Here is a 9888-nt window from a genome sequence, read left to right as displayed (position 1 = left end):
AATATCATAACATGGAAAAAAATTAGTTTTTTTTTTTTATCAGGACTTCGGTTTGTGTTATCTTTTTATTTTCGTCGATAGTTTTGTTCATGCATATTTTGAAACTAAGGTTTTAACCAGACTTTTCCCTATAAGTTATCGTTATCAGTCTGCAAACTGTGTAGGAGATCAAACGGTTCCTTCCCTTATTAATAAATTTTTCGCACACACATGCATACACACTCAGTTCACAATATTCTAATCGGGACGTAATAGTCACTATGGTCCATGCAGCACTACTTCTGCAATGGCTTTCCTATAGTGAAGGCATGTGCAAAATAAGAAAAGTTTCTTTCTCCAGTTCATGGTCAGTTTCTTTCAAATGACCACATTCACAGGTCCTCGTCCGGAAGACTTTCACAAGGGTTCTATGGGACGTATCGTACATTAAAAAAATAATAATAACGTTATTCGCATGATACACATTAGACCTTTTCCCTCCTCACAAATTCTGAATTAAAGAAAAGGATTTTTTTTGGTTCAAAGGGAAAAAAGTCCCTTAGAATAGTGGTTCTCAACCGGGGGCCCTAGGATATTCCAGGGGGGCCACGGATGAAAATCTTGCAAAAGGGGAGCCACGGCTACTGATACGGGGGCCACGAAGAAATTTGTGACATTAAATTTTTTTAGTCAGACTAAAAAATTTTAATTTCAAACAAAATGCATAGAATATTATATTTTTCGTAATTTTTCCCCATTCAAGTAACAACATTAACATGAGGAAGAAGGAAATAAAAAAAAGTGGTTCATGTAATCTCGGTGGTTTTACGACTTGAGGGTGACAGTAGGCCCTGATACAAACTATAGAAGAGGTTTAAGTAAAATGGATTAACTGTAGACAGGAAATTGTGTGTGTTCAAAGACTTTTCATTCAAAGAGGGCTGCCATAGCAGAGAAGCAGACAAAGCTTTGTTGACCATTCATTGCCATTCTTTTGAGTGCTGGTAGTAAATGTAATCCAAGAAGTAGATGGGTGAAAAATGAAAGCTTGTAAAAAACCCATCGTTTTCATGCACAGACGGATAGCCATCTAGTTTAGCACAAAGCTATCTGCAGCCAGCACTGAGTGTTCTGATGAGGAATATATTTATAAAAATCGAATAGAGAATGATTGCTCTGGGGTATTTTTTTATGAATTTTGAAAGGGGGTGCCAATCCATTGCCTCTGCTGAAAAGAAATAAAATCGAATTCAGTTATAACGAACTCCAACAGATCAAATCATACATGGGCAAAAATACCCGCGAAATTTAAAATTTTTGAAAACTACATTGCTGTGATAATATATTGGGACAGAGGCGGCTTAAGCGAGGGTGCAAGGGGTGCGGCGCACCCGGGCGGCAAGTTGTAAGGGCAGGGCCGTCTTAAGAGTATCATGGGCCCCCGGGCCAATTGATTTTTCAGAGGCCCTACCAAACAAATTCTCGCAAATTTCAACCAGATCTCATTTTTGTGAGGCCCCTTTTCGCTTGAGGCCCCCGGTTCGTGCCCGGGTGGGCCCATGACTTAAGACGGCACTGTGTAAGGGGCGGTAGCGTAGACTTTACTTAAGACAACAAAATTTAACACAGTAAAAATTCACGACATCACGCTTTTGAGTCCTATTATACCTCGACAACGGAAACGTTGAGAAAATAGACAAGACCTCTGATCGTAATACCAGAAAGCTATCTGGGCGGCTCGAGACAAAATATGTACCCGTGTGGGACTTATTTTCTCCATAGCCCCTACCTCCTGCGTCAGGGAATCATTCGTAGGGCCCATGCCCGATTTTCTACGGGGCCCCTTCTACAGTTAATTTATAGAGTGAAAAAAGAAAAATTATAAGGATTTAGTCCCGGGCAAACAGGGCTCCTCAAGCTGCAGCCCTGTCAACCCTACCCTCAGAAGGTCATGCCCCTCCCTAACAATTTATCCAAACAATTCCTAACAAAACATTTTTTCGGCCCTTTATTTCCGATTTTGCGCCCCGCCAGAGCCGACAGTTTGGTTTTTTTCGGCAAATTGAATTTTTTTTTTTACCCATTCACCCCGGATTTAGCAAACGGTGCCCCGTGTGTCCGTAATGGGTCGCGTGGCCAAGCGCCACCCCTGCACTCTATTACAAGGGCCATTTTGGTTCCCTCACCCATGGCCCCCCCACAAGAGCCCGGGATAGTTGTCATACTTTTTTTTCTTTTTCAGGCTATAAATTAACTATAGAAGGGGCCGTGCGAAATCTGACTGGGAGGAGGCCTGCGAAAGATCCCAGCCTAGGTGTCCATACCCTCACTCAGAATTTGATCCACAATAGTCAAATGAAGGCAAAGGAAAATTTTGGTTTTTCACTTGTCCGGCCCCTGGAATACCAGAAACACCTTTGAAAAAATTTTCTTAATAAAAATTACCCCGTTAAATATCATCTTCACAGGATAAGTGATGATGGCTCACAAAAATAAGTGCTCTTTCAAGGATTAAGTTATCTGGCATTTATTAAGAATAGTAAAATAATTCTAGAACAAAAATATTTTATACTTCGAAAGCAGGACGTATGGTCACACGCGTTTTGCATGGTAAACAATTATGTGCGGCTTTCTTCTGAAAAAAAACCAGGTTTATCTCCAGGTGCCCTTCACCGAATCCCTATCAGCCTCCTGGCAGGGTCGCCAGTAGGGGCGGCACATGAGGCTTCGCACCCGGCGGCAGGTAAGCTCGAGCCGCCCCTGTATTGGGACTTCCTCCAAGATTGACACCACATCTTTAACGTTTTTTTAATCGATACTGTAATGCTTCCTCTTAACTGCCCTACTACTGGGCTGCAGCATCCTAAATAATTTCAATGCAATTTTCCTATCCTGAGAGAACAATGTTGTGGACATTAGAAAAAAAAATTCTAAAAAGGCGTATGACTACGAAAGCAATTTAAATCCGTTTATTAGAGCCTGACTGCATCTGCTGATTTCTAAAAAAAGTGCAATAAATTCTCACGTAAGTCTTCCTTTGAAATGTCCATAACCCGCTCAATGCGTCTATTTGTATCTGTCAACCTAAAATTTATGGTTTTTAGTGTTGATAATACGCATGCAAAACCAATTCAGCGACGCGTTTTCACAATCTGCAAAAACTGCTTGCATTTGATAGTTGGAAATGTCTAAATGCCAAAGATTTGGAGTTCGAATCAAAATGAAAATGTCAAATAATTGAAATTGTGCTTCGTATAAATGAAATATTTTAATATTGAAAGAGCTATATATATAGAGATTAATCGTGCCCGTAGTCATACGTCTCATAAATGTGAAATTTTGTCATAAAACTGAGAGTGAGGCACGAAACCCCTTGCGCACAAGTGGAATTTCGAGGCATTTACGCACAACCGAACTCCTCTTGACCATTTTTCCTTTTTTCTCTCCACCCTTTCTTCCTTTTGTTTCCTTCCTAAATTTATAAAAGTAAAAAGGACATAACCATTACAAAAAGGACTGTTTTCAGATCAAATTGCCGAAGTTCAATTACTTTACTGCTAAAATCTCAAATTTTTTTGGAGGGAAATACAGTTAAACCCAAAGCGTATTAAAGACCCATTATTAATACGCTTTGGTCAAACCCCATAAGACCGGAACTCCAAGAGACCCGAGAAATCACTTCGTAATAACGAAATTTCGTTACAAAGGAATTCCAGATTTTTATGTTGTTCCTATGTAAAACCTATTCGAGGGATTAGAAAAGTTTACGTTAAAACGATATTTTTCCCGTTGTAATGGTATTTGTTACAATGAGACTGTATTTCGTCTCAAGTTATTTTTTTACGTGTATTTGGAGGCTGCATGGGTAACAGGGCGTATGACACTTTACTGGTGAGCCATTAATCTTAGAGACATACCCAACTAGAAAAAGTATCCAAATCACGTGTCCAACTCAGATATGTCATTCATGTTGTAAGGGGTTGTATAGCTATAAAATAAAAAGAAAACAACTCTTTATACCGTCCCCGTGTGCCAAAGAACCCAATTAAGAAGTTGTTGCTCTGTCTTTCCCGATGCCAACTAAAATAATTTCACGTTTCTAAGTGCAATATTCACCGAGATATGCGAATTCAAAAAATTGAAGAAATTTGGAAAAAAACAGCAGCCAATGTGGGTAGAATGGTTTCCCCTTATTTAATGCTGTTTTTTTCCAACTTTCTTGGAATATCTCAATGAAAATTTGAACTTAGACACGTTGAATTTTTTTGTCGGAGACCAGGAAACAAAACTTTCCAATTGGGTTTTGGGGCACAGGGTGTCCGCATAAAAAGTTAACATTTTTATTTTAATAACTCTGTAACCCCTGGCAACATGAATCAAATATCTGAGTACTACACATTATTCGGGTACTTTTTCCAACTGGAAGTATGCCTCTAGGACCAATGGTTCGCCAGTAAAATGCCATATGTCCCGTTACCTATGCACCCTGTATATGAAATATAGTACGGACTGTTATGTGAAATATTGTGTTGTGTTTAAGCCAACACGCACGTTGCTTCGTTCGCCTGCGAGAGAGCGGTCACGTTATGAACCAAAAAGTCACTTGCAGGTAGCTTGTCATCCAACGAAATATCAGATTTTCACCGTATCGAAATTCAAGTCAACAAACATAATTTTCGTATTTGAATATTTGGTTAGTTATATTTTCCGATGGGCTTGAAATCCTGATAATGAATCATTATTCACACGAACAGTTTGTTCACACGAACAGTTTTGTCACTGCGTACATGATTTCTCTGGAATGAATGGCTCAAATAAATATTTAAAAAAAAATTCACACGCATTTTAGTTTTTTTTTTTAAATTCATAGTAGGACTACAACATGAACCTATATCCTTGATACATGTATTATTGTTGAAAACGATGTTGAAGGTTGAACTTTTCAATTGTGATTCATTTGTGTGGCTACTCCCTCATTACTACTTTTATCCGCACATAAAGAGAATAAAATTAATAAAACTGCTTGCTACCACTTTTTGCAATTTTTATCATTATAAGAATGCGTATTTTGGAAGCTACAACTGACATTTCTCAATGAAACCATAATCTCTTACACACAAAAAAACTAATTTGGAAATAAAAAAATTTCATTCAGTAAAGAGTAACTTGATGACATTGTGCCGTCTTCAATTGTAGAGATTACATTGATTAAAAATATTTTTTTTTTAATTGGACTGACACAACACATAAAACATACAAATCAAACTGAGAAAAACACAAAACAATGTTTCTGAACATTGTTCAGCGGTTGTCAAAAAAGGAATAGAATGCTTGGTCTCATTTTCAAAAAGGTCTCTTCGCGTTCTCCTAAAGTCATTCTTCCGCTTTTTCGAGGCTTATTTCGTCCTGGACTGGAGTATGCTGTAAGGTTTTGGAGACCATACCTACAGAGGGACATAGACTTGGTTGAAGGGGTGCAGAGAAGAGCTACGCGTGTCTTTATTGGCACACGGGGCATGAGTTATGAAGAGATACTTCATTTTTTGAATATGTTTACATTGGATGAACGCAGGTGTCGAGGAGATATGATCGAAGTGTTCAAAATTTTCAATGGGATGGATAGGATGGACCATGAACTTTTAGTACACCGCCAATCAACTGCTTTTACAAGGGGACACCAGTATCGATTGGTGAGGGACAATGCAAGGTTATGGTGTCGCAGGGAATTTTTCTCCAATAGGGTTGTTAATAAATGGAATAGCTTACCCTCGGAGGTAGTAAATTGTAACACAATTGACACGTTTAAAAAGAAATACGATAAACATGTTGGGGTAAATCCAGAAGCTATCCATTCTTAGAATAAGACAACCATAAGTATTCTTTATGGGCATTGTATAATATTTTATCATGTGTATATATTGTTTATAATTTGTGTTAATTGCATTTTTAATTGGGTTGCTGTTTTTTTGAAACATATGACATCCATATTTTTATGGGCATCTTTTTATCAGCCACCTCGTTGGGCATTTTGCCTGTTGTGGCGTTGTATTTGTATAATAAACTTCACAAAAAGTAACATTACGATGATACAGAACCTTTGTGACCCCAAGGGATTTATTCTATTATGTTTATTCTGTTTTTTCGTTATTTTCATAAATTAAAAATTAATCAAATTAAATTCAAAAATATTTATACTTCAGACAATTTTTGAATATCTTCTAATGGGAAAACGGGGGGGGGGGGGGTTAGAAAATTATTCACGTTCGCAAGGGGGCCACAGGAAGGAGAAATGGTTGAAAGGGGGCCATGGACAAAAAAAGGTTGAGAACCACTGCCTTAGAACACAACATGGAAAAAAAAAACAGCACGATTTAAAATTTTGAAACCATTGCTGTGGGAAAGAAAAACGTATTTGTCCAATTTTCATACGACCCGTTTGACCGAACGGAACATATGGCTATGATTCTGGCTACAGGAAATTTCGGATATAGTTATCAACTGGTTATTGTTATCAGAAACTCTCTGTCCCGGTGTGAGGATACTAAGACGTCACTCAACTCTACTCACGTCAAATTACTCTGTAAACAAGCCACCTTTTGGTAATTAGAATGTGTGGTCGAATCGCAATAGCAAAGGCGGTAGAAGGTGCTTTCAGAGAGTGCTGAACAGCACTTCACCAGTAGCAAATACAGTCGAACTTTGATTATTCGAAGCTCAAGAGGACAGCAATAAAGTTCAGATTATCTAAAATTTGAATTACCCGATTCTTCGATGTGGGATAAAAACTTTCAGAAAAAAAGCAAAAACTCATGACAATTATGAATATGTATTCAATATGCTATATCACTTACCACGTCAGTTTTCTAGTTGCTGCTGCGGTAGGGAAGTGATCATAGTGACGAACTCGCATCGCGAGGGTTTGAACCCCACCGCTATCTCAGCGGTGGTCGGCTGAAGGTGATTTTCTGTGGTTCCCCATTCCGAGGTGCGAATGTGAGCTGATCTCCTCGTAAAAACGTGTCACCACAGAGATAAACAGACATGCAACGGCACAAATGTTCAATCATTGCACTTCATTCAGAATTTAAAACATAGATGGCAGATCTACAAATTCACACACAACACTTTATGCGCACTCAGACTGTTAGGTATACACACTCACACTTCCGGGCCCAACTCAATCGGTAGTAAATTGCCCATGGCAATAGACCGGAGTTGTGCACGTTTTGAAAGAAAGAAAGAAAGGCAATAAACTAAGATTTTAGCTCTCCGACTTTTAAATATTCCATACGTGTAGGAGTTGAGTATCACATACACACATAAACTTTCGTATTTCCTGAGTACTGTTCCTTCATTGCATCTGCCATTGGCAGGTACTAATTAAGTCATCAAAGATCCGGTGAAACTCTAGCTGCCAACAACGGAAAGGCAAAACCAACGCGTAGAACTAGTAACGAAATCATTGCTTCTTACTTAGAGGCAAAACAAAATTCAGATTTTGTCGATCGTAACTTTTTCAATCTTTAATGTAATTCTGGTAAAAATCAGTAAACCCGGAATAATGGATCGAATATGGTGATTCCCATCACTTGTCACCCGTCTTCCATGAGGTAACCCTGCACTCTCCCCCCCCCCTCTCTCTCTCTCTCGATTTTTTATTGTGAATCCATCTCGCGGCCATTGTACATGCGACTACCATTAAAACCTTTGAGGACCTCATCACCAAAATTAGCAAAATTTATGCGTCGCAACGTGTTTTATTACAGCATTTACACTTAAACCTTTTATATTCGACCGCACATTCCAAGTCGGAAAATGCTCATTTAGGCGTGTTTTATCACCCCAGAAAAAATTTGTGTCTGTCACAAATTCTGAATCACCCTGTATATACTGTATTTTTTTGTAGTTTTTTTTTCATTTTTGTATTGTATGTATATTGTTGCGACGATCATAGGCGTACGCAGAATTTTCTCGGGGGTTTTCAGATTTTTTTTCCTTCTGAGGGGGGTTTACTTTTTGTTCCTGCAAAATAACAATATAATCTTAGCTCAAGGGGGGGGTGGGGGTAGAACCCCAAACCCCCCTTTGCGTACGCCAATGGCAACGATTAACGAATGTGCATCATACTCTACGAAAAAAAAAGGGGCCCTCAATCTCACTCCTTCCGGAGTAATGAGGTAACATCGCGTGAGCGACAGAAACCGGTCGTGCTCGGTTTGTTCTGTTCTGTATATACTGTATATACACGTATCACGGTAAAACCCAGAAGACCAGTAAAACCTAACCTTTACTGGTAATACCCAGATTTTTTTCCAATGCGAGTTGGTAAAACGTTTGCTAACGTTTTCATTTCAGACTTTTACCAAGCCAAACCCAGTTTTGAATGAATCAATCGACTAACATGAACTTTATCCCCACGATTATGAATTTGGTTCATGATCCTCTGGTAATAATTAATTAATTAATATTTATTAGTTATAACCAATTAATAGTAACTAATGAATCAATTTACTGTCGTGAACTTGATAGTTTGGAAATTAATTTAGTAATTAATATTTATCATTTATTAACTGATTAATTAATCTACTCTAGACAGTAAAAGCCCGTTTTTAACTAATCGTTATGAACTTCATAAATACAAGTGAACCTGAACCTGAAGAATGGTTGATTACTAAATTGACATTTAGAAATAACAGATTAATTATGGTTAATTAATTAATTAGTTAATTATCAATTTTAAGCTTCAGGAATAAGTTCACGATGATTAATTAAAAACGGGCTTTTTACCGTTCAGAGAAAATTAATAAATTGAGTAATTGATGACAATTATCAATAGTTTGGTAAGTGTCAGGAATTAATAAGCACACGATGGTTAATTGATTCATTAAAAATGGACTTTGTCTTGGTAAAAGTCCAAAATGAAAACATTGCAAGCGTTTTTCGGGCTTTCATCAACTCGCCCTGGTAAAGCCAATTTTTGGGCTTTTGTCGAAACAATGTATACAGGGTTCACAGCAAACAGGGCGTATGGCCTTCTACTAGCAAACCGTTGACCCTAGAGGTTGATCCTAACCGTTGATAGTATATTTCCAATTATAATAACGTGTAGTACCCATCTATGCCATTCATATTGCAAGAGGCTGTATAGGTATTGAAATATAAAAAATTACTTCTTATATCACCCTCGTATGCCCTAAAACCCAATAAGAAAGTTGTTGCCCTATGTCTCCTTATGTCAACTAAAAAAATTCCTCGTTTCCAAGTGCAATATTTACTGAGATATTCAAGTTCGAAAAGCGGAGGAAAGTTGTGAAAAGAAAGCGCTTTAGATAAGGGTAAACCGTTTCACCCGCATCTATTTAATGCTGTTTTTCTCCCAACTTTCCCTTGTTTTTTGAATTCGAATAGCTCAGTGAATATTGCAGTTAAAAACGGGATTTTTTTTGGCCTCGAGATAGAGGCGGGAAAACAACTTTGTAATCGGGTTCTTGAGCACATGTATATTTTAATAGCTATACAACCCTATGACATATCTGAGTACTACACGTTATTTGGAAACTTTTTCTAACTTGAAGTATACCTCTAGGATCAACGGTTCGTACGTAACGTGTGTACTGTATTACTTTGATTTTACTTGTGTAGTTTGTAAAATTTTGAAATTTTCCTGTTTCTTTTCATGCATGAAAATTTATTTGCTTGTGTAATGGGTTTTTTTTCACACAATTGTGTATTGTTCTTTGTGATGTAAGTGCTAAATGTGCTTTTTACAAATATACAGCGTATATACACTTGGGGAAGTCTCTTTATTTTTGTGTAAGTCGCGAACCATTGATCCCACGGACATACTTCTAATTAAGAAAAAGTAACCAAATAACGTTTAGACCTCAGACATGCCATCCATAGTGGAAG

This window comes from Pholcus phalangioides, unplaced genomic scaffold (genome assembly GCF_987345545.1).
Source record: "Pholcus phalangioides strain wild (caught in Gottingen) unplaced genomic scaffold, Ppha-v1.0 ptg000001l_1, whole genome shotgun sequence".
NCBI lineage: Eukaryota > Metazoa > Arthropoda > Arachnida > Araneae > Pholcidae > Pholcus > Pholcus phalangioides.
Note: the sequence above shows the minus strand (reverse complement) of the source record.